This window comes from Neophocaena asiaeorientalis, unplaced genomic scaffold, assembly GCF_003031525.2.
Source record: "Neophocaena asiaeorientalis asiaeorientalis breed wild unplaced genomic scaffold, Neophocaena_asiaeorientalis_V1.1 scaffold7, whole genome shotgun sequence".
NCBI lineage: Eukaryota > Metazoa > Chordata > Mammalia > Artiodactyla > Phocoenidae > Neophocaena > Neophocaena asiaeorientalis.
In genome coordinates this window covers 23,023,017-23,045,049 of record NW_020185337.1, presented here as the reverse complement: position 1 = coordinate 23,045,049, position 22,033 = coordinate 23,023,017, and the positions used below count along the sequence as shown (strand labels likewise).

The 22,033-nt window shown below is 36.2% G+C and overlaps 1 protein-coding gene across 3 annotated transcripts in view; it reads right to left on the bottom strand.

The window, feature by feature from the left end:
• The window catches only part of FSTL5 (follistatin like 5), a 649,684-nt gene that overhangs the window by 554,428 nt on the left and 73,223 nt on the right, over positions 1-22,033 (bottom strand). The window lies entirely within an intron of this gene.

The window sequence follows — 22,033 nt, the reverse complement described above, 5'->3', positions numbered from 1 at the left end:
CTTTGGTGTGTCTAGGGTAACACTTTGCACACACTCAGATGTTTAATAAACATGCAGATTCTAAAGCCCTGTGTGATGCCAGGATTGCATTGCCTAGGACACAACAAATGTTGATATACAACTTACAGGAACCCTCTGTGGAGGTATCTCAGGAAGGCAGCAGACTGAAATGAGACATAAACTCCAATATCACCTTTCAAGTTAGAATAAGGGAAAAATATATTATCCTCAAGGACACGATACCCACAGAAATCTTGATGATATTCCAGGGGTAAAAGTACCGAATTGTAATAAGCATTATCCCAACACTTCAGAATATCAGCACAAGATTCTCTTGCCTTGATGCAATCTGAGACACCTGAATAGAATTACAATTCTTCGAGTAACCATGGATTATTAGTAAAACAGAAAATCAGTTAAAAATTAAATGATGTAACCCAAATTTTATTTCAACCATAACTCAAAACATTCCAATTATTTCTTCAATCAATGAAATCTGTGGACAAATATCAATTAAAAGAAAACAGTTCTAAGCATATAAATTTTAATCTCTACCCTGCTGATGAATTTTGGTAGAAAAAATATATCATAGAAAGCTTCATTTTATCTTTTAGGTAATCATATAGGGAAATTTTAAATATATCAAATGCATTTTAAGTTAATATCAAATATCTGAGTAGTTAATTATATTAAATTGGGGATTTATAATAGATTTATTTTTCCGGAATGGTTGGAGAATCATGTTTTTCACCCCCTTTCTCTGTATGATATTATATTTCATTAGAATTCTTTAATCTTATAGTATTATGAATTGAAACTATTGTAGAATAGTTTCACACGAGTGTATTATAGAGCTTCCCTGGTGGCGCAGTGGTTGAGAGTCCGCCTGCCGATGCAGGGGACACGGGTTCGTGCCCCGGTCCGGGAAGATCCCACATGCCGCGGAGCGGCTGGGCCCGTGAGCCATGGCCGCTGAGCCTGCGCGTCCGGAGCCTGTGCTCCGCAGCGGGAGAGGCCACAACAATGAGAGGCCCGCGTACCGCAAAAAAACCAAAAACCAAACAAACAAACAAAAAGAGTGTATTATAGTCTAAACATTCCCTGCAACCACTTCAACATTCAGTCTGTTCCCCTGGGATCTGGGGAAGGACAGTGCTGAGGATCAGGGCATAGAGATGAGAAGGAAGAAGGGCCTTCCCAGGGAGGAACTATATTAATATAACACATGCAGCTCCTGGTTTCTTTGTTTTCTTACATCGGTCCTTTGGGAGAAGGTCAGACTTATGGAAGAGGTGAATTTGGGAGCAAACTGGACTTGTTCTCTTTAGTTCCTGTTTTTGTTTTTTTTTTGGAAGTTTATTCCCTACTCTCCACAATTTAGGCTTTGCAGGTTGGGCTCATGGCACATGGCTCTATTTCAGGCATTTGTAAACAAGAGTCTTATGTTTCTTATGCTTGTTTTTGTAGAGGCTTAGATTAGGTTATGTAAATGAATTTTAAGTTGTCAACAGCTTTAAATCAAACATTTGTGATTTTTCTGTTGGGACTGGTCACCGCAGCTTATGAAGGACGTCCACAGGCAACTTTTAAAAGAGATGTAAAGACTTACCTGTAGGGTGTGGGAGGGATCAATTAGTAGTTTGGGATTGACATATATACACTACTGTATATAAAATAGATAACCAACAAGGACCTACTCTAAAGCACAGGGAATTCTACTCAATGCCTTGTAATAATGGAAAAGAATCTGAAAAGCAATATCTATCTCTATCTGCCTCTCTATACACACACATGCACGTATACAACTGAATCACTTTGCTGTACACCTGGAGCAAACACAACATTGTAACTCAATTATACGTCAATAAAAATTAAAAAAAAAAAAGACATACCTGCAAACATCAGGCCTTAAGCAAAGGTGCACTGACCTTTATAAAGACACTGGGCATCCCGGATTCAAGCAAACTAGAAGCCACATGGATCTCAGAAACTGTATGTGAGCAGAAAATTCCGCAGCACACTCAAAGCCTCACAGGCCTTGGGAAAGGGGTGATCCCAGTGAGTCCTGGCTCTGAGTGTCTGTGGCAGCTTGATTGCACTGCCCTCCATACATGTGTGAAGGCAGCAGTGCCTCGGTAGTTGCCGTGGGCTATAGAGGCACAAGTAATCGGATTTAACTGAAGCAAGAGCTCAATTGTATGGAAAAGGCAATCTTTCCATACACCTACCATTTAGTCTTTACAGAGCAGAGCAGTTATTTCCATTTGTGCCATGCTTTTCAGCCTGTCTGCAGGGAATGACTTTTATAGTACAAGGCAGCTGGATTCCAAGCATACTACATAACACTAAAGAGGTTCAGTTTTTAAATTATTATTGTCAGCCTGAGGTTTCATGCTTCAAATGTCATCTTACATTCAGGGCTAAAGAGGAAACTGTGGAAGAACTAAGCTTGAAGTCATGGAGTTAGCCCACAAGCCTGAGATTTGAAAAGTAATAAACAATGTTAGGTAATGAAGTTACATTTAATTAACTATCCAGGAATTTGCTGGGCTTTGAGAGAACATGTTTGATAAATTTGTGGAATTGAGACCATAAAAGAAAGCATAGCAAAAAATAGGCACATGACAGGAAGGCAGAGGGGATGAAGATAAATTCAGTCCATGCTGTGGTTCAATGGCAATACCTCCCGGGTGGGACTGTCCAAGCCAAGGAAATGAAGGTATATAAGATTTGTTTGAACATCAGATGCATCTGGCAGACTCAGAACAAGCAAGCTAAAATCTTAATACTCTGGATGGAAACACAAGGATGGTAAAAGGAGCAAGGCATCTGGATCCAGGAAATTATTATCTCTTTACACTGTGCAAAAGGGAAGGGACCAACTTTAAAAACAGGTCACAATAGCTTTTCTAAAGAGAGAAGAGAAAGAGTACGAAAATAAAACAACAGAAGTTGTCTTCCATTATTGCATGAAAGATGTCTACTAGAAATACCACTCAAGATCTGTAAAGAAGATGTGGTAGATATACACAATAGACTATTACTCAGCCATAAAAAAGAATGGAATTTTGTCATTTGCAGCAACATGGATGGACCTGGAGGGTATTATGCTAAGTGAAATAAGTCAGAGAAGGACAAATACTGTATGTTTTCACTTATAAGTGGAATCTAAAAAATACAACAAACAAATGAATATAACAAAAGAGAAACAGACTCACAGATACAGAGAACAAACTAGAGGTTACCAATGGAGAGAAGGAAGGGGGAGGGGCAAAGTAGGAGTAAGGGATTAAAAGGTACAAACTACTGTGTATAAAATTCATAAGCTGCTAGGGTACAATGTGAAGCACAGGGGATAGGGCCAACTAATATTTTATAATAACTGTAAATGGAGTATAATGCATAAAAATTTTCAGTCACTATGGTGTACACCTGGAATTAATATAATATTGTCAATCAACAATACTTTAATAATAAAAAGGTCTAAAACATTCAAAATATGAGGAGCAATAGTGACTTGAAAAATTCTTGGCTGTATTCTCACTGTCCTTAGTGCAAACTTTTTGAAGCACTGATGGGAGGTTAAAGTCAGGAATATTTCGAGAGGGATGTTAGAAAAAAAGAGGGAGTAAAACCTTCCCCAGGATGCAGGATGCATAGGTCAGTTCCAGAGGAGCAAGCAGAACAATGAGCCTCTCATGGCCAGACACTGTAAATGAAAGAAAGAATGGAGGCTTGGCTACTGAAAAGAGCCACCTTCACTGTGGCACTGGTGGGCCACAAACACAGGGCTCACGGAAAAGGGAAAAGTCCTGGATTCAGTTTTATTCATTGCTCCGGATCTGCCTACTTGACTTACTTCCTGAACAAATGCCTCAAACAACAATTTAGCTGTTATCCTGAGTCAAGGAGCCAGTTGCCACTGCCCTCAGTATAGACTTGGTGACTCTCTCATCTCCCATGTTCACAGACTTGCTTCACGCACTGCACACAGAGACCCAGGGGCAGCTCAGCACACGTGCCTGCATGACCCTTAGTGCTTGTTTGGAAAGCTCTGACATGTGGGTATGGAGGTGATCAATGAACTCAGGTAAGTTCTTCTGCCTTCTTTCCCACGGATGGACTGTTTGTGGATGGAGAAGCTTCATACGGTTTCACTAAAAACGTCCAGTGAGACTAAGTAACCTGTTTGTCATGAAGGACAGTTTTTAAGAGCACTGCATCCGGTCTCCAATATTCTCTTTTTTCCTACATTATTCTTTCCCTCTCAATCCCTAGGGATATGCTCACCATAAAATGGCAGCACATAAGTCTTTCTAAAGACTCTGGTTTTAGGAGAAATTCAGTTAAGACAGGAAATTAGAAGATTTTAATATGCTGGATGAGAAAGAAAACTACATAATTTAACACTTGCCAAAGCCATTTTATTGTATATTTCCAGACTCCATAAGAAGCTGGTCTTGTCTCAACAGCCATTATCTGAGAAAGCAGAGCGTTCATAAGAGATTACTTTCTTCTCAGTTGCAGTAAACTCTGCACTGTAATTAACCTCTTGATAAGAGTCTTCTTCTGGTTGAAATTACCTTCAAAGATCATGGACTGGTGGAGATGAACTGGTGTCCTGGAGTGGCTGAAACAAAGCCCATTTTTACTGTATGACCTGCTTTCCTTGGATAGCACTGAGTTTCTGTTTTGGTCTTTGCCAAACCCAAATCCTGGGTTCTGAAAACATCATTCTGAGTGGGATAACTTTGGGTTCTAGAAATGAGCTTCTTTACGAAATTTCTTGGATGAGAATACAAACTTCGATCATCTTCGGACTCTCTAAAAGAGTGGCACAACAGACTTGATCTAATGGATTCTGAGCTTGTGGGAGAGCCACCGCAAAGCTGTGGCACACGGACCCTCAGGCTGCTGCTGCTGCAAGAGGCCGTGTCCCAGCCGGGCTCATGCTGATCAGGAAAAGCAACGGGGGTAATTCTATTTTCTTTAGATTCGAAGGAGCTGGATAATTGATTTTTTTGAGTTTTAATCCCTTTGGCTTCTAGCATCTTTGGATTTTTACTGACATGGGGACTTATTCTCCTGATTAAATTTCTTTAATGGCTTCCCCAGGCTTCAAATAAGAATGAGATTCATAAGTGTATTTGAGGTATTTCTATCTTCTTGGCACTTCTGGAGTATCTTTCAAAAGTTATATAATCTCAATATGGAACTTTGGATGAAATATAGTTCACAACATGGCTGTGCTTAATTTGGGAAGGAAAAGAGAATAGGAATGGATTTTCAGATTTGGAGGGAGTAGTCTTAGAGCTAAAGCTATTTTTTCTGATCCATTTCAGCATCTTTCGGGGACAAAATCCACAGTAGCTGTCAGAACATTAGTGGCTCTGGCAGATACTGAGTTTGTGACTTCATGGAGTCTTATAACTGTCTCAATAAATTACAGGGACGATGCTCACGTTGCCAGCTGAACACAGACTTAGTAATTTAGCTCAGTGGTTTAAAAGTCAGTTTTAAAAAATCTGGATGGAGGGGTTGGAAGTTCTCTGTTCTTATTCTCTAGTAAATTTCACTTTGAGTCAGTCTTTGGGAGTGCCTGTGTGGTTACCACGTGCATGTTCCTCCCGCTGTGATTTTTATCTTAGGGCCTGTGGCGCACAGACCACATGCCAGATGGGCTGTATGCTACCATCCTCTAGATTATCTGCCAGCATGTTCTTTCAAGAATGACCAGACAATAGCCAAACTCTTTGCAACTTCTCTCATCTCTCTGACCTCGTTCTTGTTTTTTTCAGATCAATTCACTAAAGGCTCAGAGCCCTAAAACAAAAGTGAAAGCACTTTTCTCTAATAAAGTGTCTTCTGATATTTCCAAATTCTATTACATCACACTAAAACCCTTATAAAAGATATCTGTTACCAAAGACATGACCATGTAAAGGGGAAGTTGTGCTGGACGGGCAGGGGTGGCACTGAGATATGACGTATGATTTCCATGGCCATTTTTGAAGAGCAGTTTGAAGCAGGCTAATCTTAGAATACCTACAGCAGCCGTCTGCTGGAAGGCACATGGTTTTCTGCACTTTTTGGGTATTAGTTTATTTTCATACTTCCAGCAGGCCACTTAACTAAGTCAGCATCATTGGATCAACAGAGAGGATGTGGTCAAGAAGAACGGTAAAATATGTTAGAGAAGGAGACAATGGTGGATAGCACTTTTTCCTAATATACAAAGATTTGATAACAAGTTCATGAATCTCAAGTTTTTCAAAACAGGGTAGTATCTCATGTAAACCATTGCTCTTCCAAATATAGTCCCCTTTTTTTAGCTTCCCTGATGCAGATCTCCCTACTCATTGGACCTTCCTTAAGTGGTATTTTCCAGCTCATTACAGCTTCTAAACAGTATTGAATGGGTTAGGCAGCTGGGTTCCCGCCTTGAGCCCCTGGTTTTGGAGGATGACCTGGAGCCCTCCTTTGACTGTTCCCCTCTTGGCAAGGCAAGAAGTTCAAGCAAGGGACTAAGTCAAAGTCTGTGCCTTGCTACCCTCTGGGCCTTCTTCAGGGGGAATGGACCCTAGAATTCCCTAACCCTGACCCTGAGCCTACTTCCTGGACCTGCACAGGGAAGACTGTTTTGTTTTCTTTTTTGTTTTTAATTTTCAGAAGAGGTAAAGGGGAGGAATGGTCATGCTGGTAGGTGTGAGAGAAGAGGGAAGACCAAGGTGTATGGGGAATGGGTGAAGTGTTCTATTTGTACTCTTGGTCCAGGACCCAAAAATGTTAGAATTGGGCCTGTTTAAAACAGGTGTTTATATCCAGAAAAGACCAAAACTCTAATCTGAAAAGATATATGCACCCCAATGTTCATAGCAGCACTATTTACAATAGCCAAGACAGGGAAACAACATAAATGTCCATTGACAGATGAGTGGATAAAGAAAATGTTGTACATATAAACAATGGAATGTTACTCAGACATAAAAAGAATGAAATAATGCCATTTTCAGCAACATGAACAGACCTAGAGATTATCATACTAAGTGAGGTCAGAGAAAGAAAAGTATCGTAAAATCACTTATATGTGGAATCTAAAAAAATGATACAAATTAACTTATTTACAAAATGAATATAGACCCACAGACATAGAAAAAAACTTATGGTTATAAAATGAGAAAGGGAGGAGAGGGATAAATTAGGAATTTGGGATTAACAGATATATACTACTACACATAAAATAGATAAACAATAAGGACCTACTGTATAGCACAGGGAACGATATTCAATATTTTATAATAACCTGTGATGGAAAAGAATCTGAAAAAGAATATATGTATATATATATATATATCTCCACATATATATATATACACATATATATATATCTGAATCACTTTGCTGTACACCTGAAACATTGTAAATCAATTATACTTCAATTAAAAAATGTTATACAAAACAAAAACATACGTTAAATAAGACCTTGCAAGTGAATAAAAGTTGAGCCAAACTTCATAGATTTTACATTGTTACAATATTGCTTTCCATTTACTTTCTCAACATCCTATTGGCATTTAACATTGTAGTTGATTGGTGATAGTAATTTGATAACTGTTTTATATGTGCAAGATTTTTATTTAGCAGTATATTGGGTAGAGCTAACTCTTTTATATTTATGAGATGTTCTTGCTTAGTGCATATACTTAGTGCATTGTGGAAACCACAGTGCAGCTTAGATTATTTCTCCCTTCATGATTCTTGACCCTGAAAGCCTACTTACTTTAATTTCTTTTTTGTAGACCTGTATAATATTTCTGTTTTACGTTTCTTTAATTTAAAAATAAAAAAGATCAGTGCCATCTGCCCGCTCAGTGTTCCTTCTCAACTTCCAGAAAACTCGACAAAACCTTCTCAGTAAGCTCAGACACAGTTCCTGGGACCCACAGCTAACACATACTGAGGGAGCTGCACAGCCCCCTTCCTTATACTTCAATCTGTACAGATCTGTCTTCTTCACTTACTGTCCCCATCCATTCCATGATGAATAACATGTTTACTAATAAAGCATGGAAAAAAGTAAACAATCTGTTAAAAGTCTAAATGGCCCACATAGTATTTATTGTGTGGGTGCAGTAATTGATCCACTGACATCTAAACCTATTCAGAGACTAAACTTTCTGTTGTTGGCTCTGTGACTCTTAGATGACATTACTCAAATTATTTTGGCTTGTACATTTGATTTTGCCAGTCAGCCATGAAGAATGCTTTTTCTCTCTGCATCTGAAATTTGGTACTTTTTATGATATGACACATATTTTTCCCCATTTGAGGAAAATGGAATTTTGGTGATCCATGTATAACCCCTAAAGTGTCTTATAAAATAAAAACAATTTGAACAGATCACAAATTTATGTATCTTACTCATTAAAAATTTAGCAAAGCATAACATATGATCCAAATATCAATTCGTTTTTTAACTCCTAATGAAAATACATGATTCGCCATTTGCAAACTTCAACTCTTGAAATTAAACGAAAATTTTATGTATGTCAGTAAATGTAAAAAGTTAATAACAGACTACACTACATTGTTTTTCTAGATTATACATGTTAACAGATGACTGAAAAGGGAATATATTTGCTATTGTTTAAATATAGAACACTGGTAATCGTACTTAACTTTGAGGAAAAAAATAATATCACATTTCTACTTAGAAAGAGTCTAAATAATTCATCGTGGATTGCATTAAGTGATTTTCTGTGAAAGTATACTGACATTTGTAACTGAATATGTCTTCTAGTTCATTCGTAATGTATTCACAAATATTTTCGGTATAGCTTTTATGAAGAACCCACCTGCCAGGGTTATAAGAGATACAAATCTGGGTAAGTCCTGATTTTAACCATAAAGAATCTGGCTGTGTGTGTGTATGTGTGTGTGTGTGTGTGTGTGTGTGTGTGTGTGTGTGTGTAATAACACATAGTATCTTTTCAAAAGGTGGAAAGGAATTTAATTTTATATCTTTATGTATCTAAGTATATATGTATATTTATAAAGTTATTTCAAATATATTTCATTTATATATGAGCTTATGGAAATTATTATGAATTATATATGATATTTAATACTATTTATAATATGGACATATATATGTGTACATGCCTACATATATTCATAAACTGTAACTTGATTTAGTTTTAATAAACATTAATTGAATACCTATGAGTTTCCAGGTAATGTGTTAAGTACTTCTCATGTATATTATTAGATTCACCATCTTATTTGGTCCTAAAAAGAAAAACTTTTTAAAAATCCTAAATTATAATTGAGAAATGTAAAGAGAAATGAAAAAATTATACAATTTAAACTTTTTTTTTCAATTTGAATAAATAACACTGCACTTTGATGTCTTGATTAACCAGGATCATGGGACACAAGTCCTATGGATAAACTCACACTGTGAATAATACTAACGACGTAAGTTATTGAAAATACAGATTTAAAACAAATCTGTTTAGTGAAAATTAATCCAGTATTTCGAAAAATGATGATTAAGCTCAGTGCTGTGAAAGATACTGATGTTGAAAGGTTTCCTTTTCCTTACAACAGATATTTTCTGCTCCCACCCAAGACAACTCATGGTATAGTTATTAGACCATTCTCCAAAGCTTAGTTCATATGTCAAATCACTCAGTAAATTATAATAATAGTATTTAAGTCAGCCATTTTTGAGTATTAACTATGTGCTGAAACTATTCCAAACACTTCTATTTGCAACCACAGTTAACGTTCACAACAGAACAAGCAGGTGGATGCTATTAGTTGTCTGTCATTTAGGGCAGAGAAAGTCAAGGCTCAGGCTAATGAGGGGCTTGTCTGCAGTCTCATGGCCAGTGAATGCCCAAGCCAGGATCCCACCCACGCATTTGACCCTTGATCTCACTGCACTATGATTTGATTCTGCCTAACCGGGCATAAGAGAATTAAGTCACTTCACACTCAATTAAAACAACAACAAAGAACAAATAAACAAAAAAGCATTTCAAATAAATTTATGTTTTTTCAGCACATATATCATGTGCTCTTTGCTGATTGAACCAAATGATTATTGCCTTATCAGACTCCTCATAAGAGGTAATTTAATGTTTTAATTTTGTTTATTTTATAATTGAAATTTAAGTAAATCAAATTAATCTTTCACTTGTCTAAATCACAGATGATTTTTTTTTTATTTTAAGGCAAAGTTTAAAGTTTTTCTCCCATTTAACCTGTTCACATTTGTATTGGTTAGGAAGCATTAATTTTTCACATGGATTCTGACATTTCAATAATTAAACTATTCAAGTTTTGAAGGGATAGGACTTTTCTATCTTACAATGGACGCAATGTAATTTTTATTGGTTACTAGGCAGCTTCAAACAATGAACACATTCTCACACTTAGACTTACACAAAATAGAAAGATTTCACTGTATTACACATGCAGTAGGATGTTTGAGGATACTTTTTAGAATGGCAATCCAAGTAAAAGCAGTAAGTTTATTTTAAATTAAGTTTCAAGCATTTATTAGCTGTATAATTTTGCATGAGCTATTTAATATTCAAGATTCATCTTCCTTACATATGAAAGTTCTGTCTACTTCTCAGGGTTTTTTGATAGTTATAATAAGCTAAAGAAATAAATATATGAATAGATATGTGGTACATGGTAAGAGACTGATATATATTAGTTCTCCTTTTAAGTCTTTACAACAAACACAAAACAAATGCAGAAAATAAATCACATCTATAATAACCTAAAGTTGTGACTGTATTAATTTTATTATTTATACTAAGATTTTTTAAGGAGAAACTTTAAACACTTTTATTAAAAATTATAATGGGATAATAATATTCAATCAATGCCTTTGATAGGAGAGATATTTGCATAATAGAGCAGAAGGATTACCACATAGAAAACCAAGAAACGTGGTGATACTTCTAGAGGTGAACTATAAGCCTGTGTGTTCTTAGTCATCTTATCAAAGCACTGCTGCTTCATTACCCTGAGAAAATAAATTGATGAAGACCAAACAGGATGAAGAAATGATGTAGAGTCCTTTCCTTTTATGGATTCATGGGAATTACATCCTGAAAATTACCATTTAATTCCCATGATTCAGAACCACTAGGAAGAGATCTGAAGGCAAGATTAAGAGACATATATTTTGCAGAATCAGAAACTATTTCTACTGTAAGGTTTGAAGGTTTGGTGGGGGGGATATTTCGAGGTATCGGTAGTGTAAACTCTCAGGGATGGAGTTTATCCTTTCATTGTATGCCTGTGCTTTTCATGGGATTTTAGAAGGTTTTTTTGTTTTTTTGTTCTTTAGAAAATAGCAATTATCCTTCCTGTGGCAGGGGCAGATTTACTAGGAGCTGCAGTCTAAAATCCAGGAAGACAAGATATTTGCCCTGTTTTGTCCACTACAGTATCTCCATGGTCAGGTCTGTGATTGGTACAGAGTTGATACTCAACACAAAAGTTTGAATAAGTGACTGTATGAGCCATCATTATATCTGGCTTAAAAATGTCCTACTGTTATGCTTGCCAGCTAGATAGGACCAGCTGGTTTCACATTTGCCTGAACAAGGTATGTGTTTGCTCTGCAATTTGATTTTAACAACTTGTGCCTCCTGGCTGTCATTGCCTGCATCAGCTTTGCAGATAGGTTTGCTCCTGGAGTCTTTCTTGAAGATCTGGTAAATAGATCTCTGATAAACCCTTGGCTATTTACTTTTTCCATACCAGATACCCTAGTTGTAGTCCTAGAGTAGACTTGTCAATGAAAAATTGTTGCCTGCCATATCAGTAAACAAAGGTTGTTGCAGCTATTAAGCCATCTCATTACAGCTGCCCTGACAGTGAGCCCTGAGGGAACTCAGGATAGAAACAGGGTACCCACCATCCATCAGTCAGCCACTGAGGCCACCACCCCCACCATGGTGTTTCCTGAGGAGACTCAGGATGAGAAAACACAGGATACTGACCCCAGAGAGCTGAGGTGCATCTCAAAGGAATGATTTCCTGTGAGCCCAGATTCTCCCATTTTCCCATACCTAGAAAAGCACTAAATTCCGTAACTTGAGATGTCCGGTTTTCTTTAATTAATAGAAGTCTTTTGATGTTCCTACCACCTTGTCTTTGTTGCAAAAACTCCTGTATACCCTGGTTCCTCCCTGACCTCTTCTGAGCAGTCCCTCAGAGCTACTGAGATGTTGTGTCCCAGGCTTTAGTCCGCAGAATGTCTGACGAAAAAAACATACTCTCAAATTTAAGTTGTGTATTTTTTTTTAAGTCGACAGACTTGGCATTGATCAAGGCTCTTTGTTACAGACAATAGAATCTGCACTAATTTAATTTAGGTTAGAGATATTTGTGAAAGAATATAGAAAATTGTTCACAGGACTGAAGAGAAGGGATGTATACTAAGCTGTTAGAAATAACTTCTAGAACTCACCACAGAACTGGAATATCAAAGGGTTACTGCCTTTACTATAGTCAGGACTAACCACATAAGGAAGCTATCACCCTAGTTCCTGGGTTCAGAACTACAATGTCTTTGCCATTACATGTGAAAGGAAAATGTCTTTCCCCCAAACTGTGCTTATTTCTCCAACAAGAATTTCATAAAAGGTCATGCTTGCATGAATCTGACTGGAGAAACCTAAAACACATCCAGAAGGCTAACTGCAAGGGAATCCGGGAAATGTATCTTTTCATTTACTAGACGCTATAAAAAAATCTATAAGAAGCAAGCTAACTGGTGTTTGAAATGGTTGTTGAGTGAACCAATTTACAGTATCTACTGCAAATCCTTTGCAACTTTTGAGAAAAAAGGATATACACGAACACTTCCAAAAGGAGAATACTGAAAGTTATTTTGCAGCAATAGATGCATGTGTAAGAAATTTCTGAATCCACATATACCAAAATGTTAATGGTCATTTATAGATAGATACATTGCCAATAAAATTTACTCTCTTGTTAGTATATAATATTCTTCTGAGGGTTATATAAGATAATACATGGAAAGCACTTAGCAGAAGACTTGGCAGTAAAGAAGTAATGTTAACTATTCATATTTATAGATATAACTATATATATTCATAACAATATATAGTTACCTGCACAGTAACATTCCAACACTGATCTATATATATATATAGTTATATATGTATAACTATATAAATATACATGTATATATACATATATACACATATATACATATATACTTTATATATACATATATATATATATATATACACAGACACACACACATAAATCAAGATAAAGCAACTGAAGCACGTTACATAGAGACATAGGGCCTGGCACTTATTAAATACACAGAAACTGTGAATTACTGTAATTATTCTTTTTAAGTTTCTGAATTTGTTTGACTTTTAAAATAACCACACATTAACACTGTGGACAGAAACAATATGATATATGTATTTCTCTATGCACTCAAGAGGATAATCAAGAAAAACAAAAACAAAAAAAAACTACTGTCTGAATGATGATGTTCGTGGTGGTGATGGCATTTATGAAGGTTTATTGAGTAGGTATTTTGTGCTGCTACTACTCTAAATGCTCTGAGAGACAATTCCCTCCGGTCTCTTGCATTTCTGTGTGTCTTGAGAGAAGAGGTACTGACTATATTTTATTCCAGACTTTTCTTCTCAGGAATTTTCTATAGTGAACACCTTTAGAAAATAGAAAGAGCACCTCCCTCTGGAGCCAGGGGGAAGTATGTTTCCCTGTCAAGTGTAACAGTCAAATGTCAGGTGTGCTTCCTGTCCATTATAAAATATGGTTTTCCTAAGCGGGGCAGTCAGAGGGAGTGGTCCTCTCCTATAATAAAAACCGCTGCACATGCATGCATCCTGAGGGCCTCTTCCCATCTCCCTGGGGGATCAGCACAGGTACTGGTACACTGGCAACTGCTATGGCTGTGAGAAAGAAACTCTGCCTCTGACACAGGAGCCTCCTGTCTTCTGCCATAAGCCAGAAAACTGGGAGGCTCCCATGTTGGTTTGTGAAGAGGGTAAAATCTCAGACTGTTTTTGATAAGTTCTCTGTATTTAATGACTTGTTTAATCATCAAAAACAAACCTGTCAAGAAGGAACCATCATTACCCACTTTTTACACATGGGGACATTAGTCCACCAAGTTCAGGTCATTTTCCATTGTCACACAGATATTTAGTGGTAGACTCAGGACTGAAAGTTACTCTGGTTCTGAAGCCTGAGTGTTAAACCACCAAGCAAAACTGATTTTATGATCATCGTGCAGTTCTCAGGTTTTTGTTCTGTTTGTTGAAAGGAAAAAAAATGGAATAATAATTTCAGAAGAACTTGCAGCTTATCAAACTGGAAAACTGCTGAGCTTGTTCCCAATATTTCTCAATGCTATACCTATTAATCAATATCAGCCTTCTGTCTAGCCTGGACAATCTCATCACACTAGCATTATTCCTGCTATCCAATTTGCTACTGATACTTTCCTAGTTTTAAATTCCTCTATGAATCCATTCCACTCTGTACTGATTTCTCCTTTGCTTCTCATCAACCTCACATTAATATGTAAATGTGTATTTCACTAATGCCACACGAACTGGAATAATCTCCCTTATTCTTCACCTCTTTGATTCCTCCCTGTTCTTCTAGACAAGATCTTGTCTCCCTATAAAAATAAAAGGTGAACCTTTTCCAAAAGTCCATTCCCAGACCCCCTTCCTACCCCTCGCCTTACCCCCATGCTTGCACAGCATTCTGGCCTTTCTCTCTTAAAGAATCTACAACGCTTTTTTGGCAGCTGTATTTATCAGTCCTAGGTCCCATCTCCCAAACTCACAGCCAGTATCACCTGACTCACAACTTTGTCCTTAATTTCTCTGGCATCTAAGTTTGCTTCTAATATTGAAATTAATAAATGTTGGTTGAACTAGGTTTTATTATAGAATACAGTTGAACTGATATCTTCTTTTCTGAATTATTTGGACAGGCTAACGTTACCACAAAATTTCTGACATAGCAGCACTTTCTAAATGAAACAGTAGCTAACTTATAAGTCAGTGGGTTAAATTAGCTTTCTCAGCCCGCATGCCGCCGCAAAGATCCTGCATGCCGCCACAAGGACCCCGCGTGCTGCAACTAAGAGTCGGCACAACCAACACAAATAAATAATTTTTTTTTTTTTTTAGCGGTACACGGGCCTCTCACTGTTGTGGCCTCTCCCGTTGCGGAGCACAGGCTCCGGACACGCAAGCTCAGCAGCCATGGCTCACTGGCCCAGCCGCTCCGCGGCATGTGGGATCTTCGCGGACCGGGGCACGAACCCGTGTCCCCTGCATTGGCAGGCGAACTCTCAACCACTGTGCCACCAGGGAAGCCCCAATCAGATGCTTTTGAAACCTCTTCTGGTTGATGAGAATAGCATCATTAGGTAGAGGTGGATGTCTGTCTTCCTGCTGCTGGGGCAGGAAGACATGCATCAAGATCATCTAAAATTGGACCAAGCTGTTTAAATGAATCTTTTTAAGAATGGAGGATGAATATTACCTTAATTCACAGAAAAAAGTTATCACTGACATTGAAATCTTTACTACTAAAAAGTTATGTAGGCAATCATTTGGGGGCATTATTTAGATTATTTGCAGTGAATATATTTCCATTAATTAATTCTTATTTTATGGAGTTATACATTAGAACTTAACTTGTTATATGTTTGAAAGTTTGTCAAAGTAACAATTATTATCTTATGTATACAATGGCTTCCAGAATTTGCATCTATGTGTTATCATTTCTGTTTCCATACCTCATTCACTTTAAAACAAAAACTCACATCACTCACATAAAGAGATATGATCACTTTGTTTAATAGTGAAAGATCAGAAATAGAACAATTTTCAGCTAATGAAATCAGAGAAAACTGCCAATGTGTTTATAATAATTGAAAATTACAGTTTTAATTGATTTATCACTGAACAATCAATTTATATTGTTAAGTATAAAATGAAATGGATTGAAATATTTGAGGTTCTCATATAAGCAGTTAAAGAGTTACTAGTCAATCATACACTATTAAGTTGTGCATATGGGACATTGATACTTTGCTGTAAGGTAATCAATAATTACTTACTAGAATACATTTTGCCTCCATTTAATTTCAAAAGTCCATTTTAAGTAAACAGAGTGCAAAAAGAATTGTTCTGCTATAATGCAATTGCTATGGCATAAAATGTATAGAAAACAAAGATCGTTCCTTCACACTCTTTTACAACATTTATTTTTTAAGATTATTATCACAAGTCTGCCATAAGTACACTTGTCTGGTGTTTATCCAGCATTGCTCTTTGCCAAAAACAAAAAAATAAACAAACCTATGGATCATTCAGTTGACATATTCTAGAGGTGAGTTTTCTTGTCTTTTAGTGCTTGGACTTTCTAAGGATTATAACTATTGACTATGATAGAAAGAACCCCACAGTTTTCATAAATCCTACAAATGATTATTTCTCTCAGCAATAGCTTTCTAAACTGAATACCAAAGAACCTAACACTCATAATGTATGACATTGTAATCCATTAAAAATATAGTGACTCTAGGGGCTTCCCTCTTCCCTGTGAGATTAATCCTTTGTCTGTTGTTTCATTTGAAAATATTTTCCCCCATTTTGAGTGTTGTCTTTTTTGTCTTGTTTATGGTTTCCTTTCCAGTTAAAAAATGGGCGGAAGACCTAAATAGACATTTCACCAAGTAAAACATACAGATGGCCAAGAGGCACTTGAAAATATGCTCAACATCACTAATCATTAGAGAAATGCAAATCAAAACTACAATGAGGTATCACCTCACACCGGTCAGAATGGCCACTTATCAAAAAATCTACAAACAATAAATGCTGGAAAGGGTGTGATGAAAAGGGAACCCTCTTGCACTGTTGGTGGGAATGTAAATTGATAAAACCGGTGTGGAAAACAGTGTGGAGGTTCCTTCAAAAACTAAAAATAGAACTACCATACGACCCAGCAATCCCACTGCTGGGCATATACCCTGAGAAAAGCATAATTCAAAAAGAGTCATGTACCACAATGTTCATTGCAGCTCTCTTTCCAATAGCCAGGACATGGAAGCAACCTAAGTGTCCATCGACAGATGAATGGATAAAGAAGATGTGGAGCATATATACAATGGAATATTACCCAGACATAAAAAGAAACGAAATTGAGTTTGTAGTGAGGTGGATGGACCTAGAGTCTGTCATACAGAATGAAGTAAGTCAGAAAGAGAAAAACAAATACCGTATGCTAACATATATATATGGAATCTAAAAAAAAAAAAAAAAAAATTGTACCGATGAACCTAGTTGCAGGGCAGGAATAAAGAGGTAGACATAGAGAATGGACTTGAGAACATGGGGTGGGAGGGCGAAGCTGGGGTGAAATGAGAGTAGCATCGACATACATACACTACGGAATTTAAAACAGTTGGCTGGTGGGAAGCAGCAGCATAGCACAGGGTATGGGCTTGTTGCTTTGGGATGACCTAGAGGGGTGGGATAGGGAGGGTGGGAGGGAGGCTCAAGAGGGAGGGGATATGGGGACGTGTGTGTGCATATGGCTGATTCGCTTTGTTGTGCAACAGAAATTAACACAGCATTGTGAAGCAATTATTAATAAAGCTCTATTTTTAAAAAATATAGTGACTGTATTTCAGTTAATGGTAAGAGTCTCCATTTTAGGTATTACTAATTGTGCTGGCGATATTTTGTTTCCTAAACATAAAGAAATGCAACAATTAGACAAAACAGTCTCATAAAGGGCTCATATACATGAATGACTGTCTTTCAGTTTTATATGATATTTTCATTTGTTAATGTAATATATCCAATGGCCCTTATGAATAAGAATTTGAAGGTCACTTTCTATCCACTCACTGTTCCTGACTAGCTACCTGAGCTTGAAGAAGTGAGCTGACCTCAGGAACTCTGTGAAATTATTCTAATGAAGGAGCTCTGAATATTCAGGCAGCCCAAATGAGGAGTTTAGCATTCCAATCTCATAGCAATGCCCCTTCAGCCTGACTGAGATATAATTCCCGTATATATCAGATTACTTTTAGTGTTCTCAGTTACCAGTTTTGTGATGTAGGAAATAAAGGAGAATCTGAACCCATGAGTGTTTAAAAATAAATAGAAGGTAGCTTGTATGTGCATTTGTGTGTATAAAGACTGCAGGCTTCATAGTTCTTTAACAGCATTTACTGTCCCAAACACACTCTTTTAATTCAACCAAGTATGGTCTTGACATAATGTTTTCTGTTATTGCTCAATGTATGTAAGAAGTTATGTACCATAGGAAGAGCAATTGTGCAGCTTACTTTTTTCATATACACAAATGTGTATGACATAATATTTGCCATTTAGAACCCATTGAGTCATAGACTTTTGCATCATAAGTGCTTGTAATAATAGCATTGTCCAATGTCCTTATAGAAGTATAAGCCTTAGAGTTTCAGACACGTAAAGGACTTTTGATATCACAAGGTATGTTTCACTAATATTTACCATAAAAGAGAAACTACTTCCGGAGGGGTTAAGTCATTTGTAAAAGATCATAAGTACCTAGTGAACAAGCTTGCGTAATTCTTACATGTGTCCGTTAGAATATTACTATGTTGCATTTACCACTACCTATTTTTTTCTTAAAGTTACAAAGCACTGAGCAGATTTTATATAAATTAGCAGGAAAATATTTGTGACCATGATGTTACAGAAAAATAAGGCATAAATAATAAAATTCATATGTATCAAATCCATGAAAATGTAAAAAACATTACTAATAACAGTATGCTGAATTTACCTAACATAAGTTGGTGATTGGGTAAATAAACTATGATCCCTTTTAAAATAGAACGAGAATGATAATATTGATCTGAATTATTTACTTTGGATGTGATTTCTCAAAATGCGGGCATATTTGCATTCTAAATCTTAATAATGCATGTTTGACTATTAAAATGAGATAATATATGTAAAAAGCACAGTGTCTGACATCAATTAGATATTTAACAAAACAGAGAAGATAATAATATAGCATGTAAACGATTATCAGGGAACGGACTTTAGTCCTCCGTCTCCCCCAAATGTAGAGTCTTAACAAAAATATAACTAGTAATGAAAGGGGAACATACTATATTTTTAACCCTTCTGAATGGGAAGAGCCAAGAATATCCACTTGGGAAGAGAGGAGGGGGGAAACTGTGCGTTAAAAGCAATCGGATCTCTTTGGTGAATGGACATTCTTTTACTGACAGAAGAGGGTGAAGCCAATACTGAGAAGCACGCCACAGCGTAAGCACGTGCAAGCTCTCCACAGTGATTTCAGCCTTCTGATTACAGTAAAACTTCACAATATTTTGGAGTAGTAAAAACTTGATAGAATTTTTAAGCTATTTGTCAAGCATGGCTTATTTAAATTTTCCTCAAAAACTGTTACTGTTTTATCACTAAGAACTCTAGAGAGATGCTCTAAAATAGACACAAATAAACCAGTCACAAATAAAAATACTTACCCGAGAAATACTGGCAGATGATAATTGATTTGTTATGATCTTTATAGTAGAAATTATTTCTTGATAATATTTACAAAATTCTCAATGGGTTTTAAACACATAATGTGCTCTGTTTAATTTAGCTGTAATGTCACTGGAGAACAGTGTGAAAGATGGTTTCCTGAATCGTTGATCTTTCTTTCAAACCTGTGTAACTGTCTTTATTTCTCTGCTATAATCTTTAATGTAACTTTAAGGAAGGACATCTTAATTGTAAACCTCAAAACTGTGTACTAAATAGAGGTTAGTCTTTGTCTCATTTAACAACAGGCAATAAAATGATGAAAATTAGTTGAGAATCCATACTAACTATTGAACCAAAATTCATCTTGTCAGTCGAATTCCATATAGATATAATTTTAGAATATGTAAAATATGGATTTGTATGACATTCCAAAATAATATTAGAATAAGAGCATGTGAGTGTCAAATAATCAATTAGAGACAGAATTGCAAGTTTCCAAACACTTCAATGTATGTCTCTATGTACACAGAAAAATGAGAGATTGGTTCTCATGGTAGTGCCCTGTGAACTTATGTAATTTCAGGTCACTGATATCATGAGGTTGGGATTGTTGTTTCAAACAGAAACAGGAACCGAATGCAAGAAATTAGAAGACGAAAGACTGTGTATATATTCTTGACAATGTAATAAACAGGTTCTGGCAAATAAGGTTACCAATTAGTCAGGAAGTCAGAGAATTACTAGCTGAGAATTGTTTGGTAAGATCAAATGAGGCCATAGCTCACACTTCAACTATTAGTGACCAAGAAATGTATTTACTATTCAGAATTTTTGTTATTTAATAATGAGTAAGTTATTGCTTCTATGATAATTTTTTTCTTCTTAATATAGATTTTAAAATATTTAAGTGACCATAAGTTCCAGTAAGATAATATTGTAAGATGATTCCCATAAGTATTCAAGAAAAAATGTAGAGTTCCTCTAAGCAGAGCTAGGCAACAAGTCCTGATGTAACCATATATCTACTTAAAATTCAGTAGTCTAGCAGACATTATGTCAAGGTTCTGAACCATGTGTCAGCCAATAACAATGAAAGAAGTGGCAAGCATCATCTTGAAAATTTTATTACATTATAAAAAGAAAACATGTTCCCAGTCAATAGTTGGAAAAAAAACTAATTTCTACTATTTCAGATGTTATAATTTATGTACTACAAGGCAGTAAAGCATCAAAAAGAAAGCTATACTAAACTTATTTCAACTATAACAGAATTATAAGTATGATTTAAGATTATTCTGAAACACTAGGCCCCTCCATAAGAAGGAAGATGTGCACTCAGTATGCTTAAAATGCAAATATCATTTAAATGAACATCACACATCACCTCTTAGAATAGAAATTCCCTTTTGCAACACAAAAGTACAAAACTTTGAGTTAATATGAGTATTCTGAGGAAAAATAAATGTAATAATTTCATATATAAAATAACAAGACATACTTTAGTTTGCTGAAAAAGAACATAGTTTGGAAATCCCTCAAAGGGCAGTTTTACTTAATTCATTTGAATAAAATATACCAAGCAATATTTTTAAAAGTATGTCTTTTCATATTCTGCAGTAATACAGACGCTTACAGATGACCAAACAAGGAAAAAGTTGTGTCAGTCAGTTGTGCGAAAATGTGAAGATTATATTTGGACTTAAGTAAGCAAAATTGCTATCGTCAATCTAGCCACCCTCAAAAGTATAACAATCCTTTCATCATTTCAGAAATACATGTAATCTTTGTAGCTTTCTCCACAGTTATATTTTAAAATTTATTTGTGTATAACTCAAAAAAACTCTAAAAAAAATTTTCCTGTGCCAAAAGAATGGAATCAAACAGGACAATTGTCAACAGGCACAAGAAAAATGCTCAACATCGCTAATAATTAGAGAAATGCAAATCAAAACTACAATGAGATACCACCAAACACAGGTCAGAATGGAAATCATTAAAAAGACTACAAACAACAAATGCTGGAGAGGGTGTGTAGAAAAGGGAATCCTGCTATACTGTTGGTGGGAATGTAAACTGGTGCAGCCACTATGAAGAATAGTATGGAGGTTCCTCAAAAAACTAAAAATAGAGCTGCCGTATTATCCGGCAATCCCATGGTTGGGCATATATCCAGACAAAGCTGTAATTCAAAGCAATACATGCACTCCTATGTTAATAGAAGCACTATTACGAGGGCCAAGACATGAAAACCACCTAAATACCCATCGGCAGATGAATGGATAAAGAACATGTGAGATATATATATAATGGAATATTACTCAGCCATAAAAAGAATAATGCAATTTGCAGCAACATGGATGGACCTGGAGATCATCATACTAAGTGAAATAAGTCAGATAGAGAAAGACAAA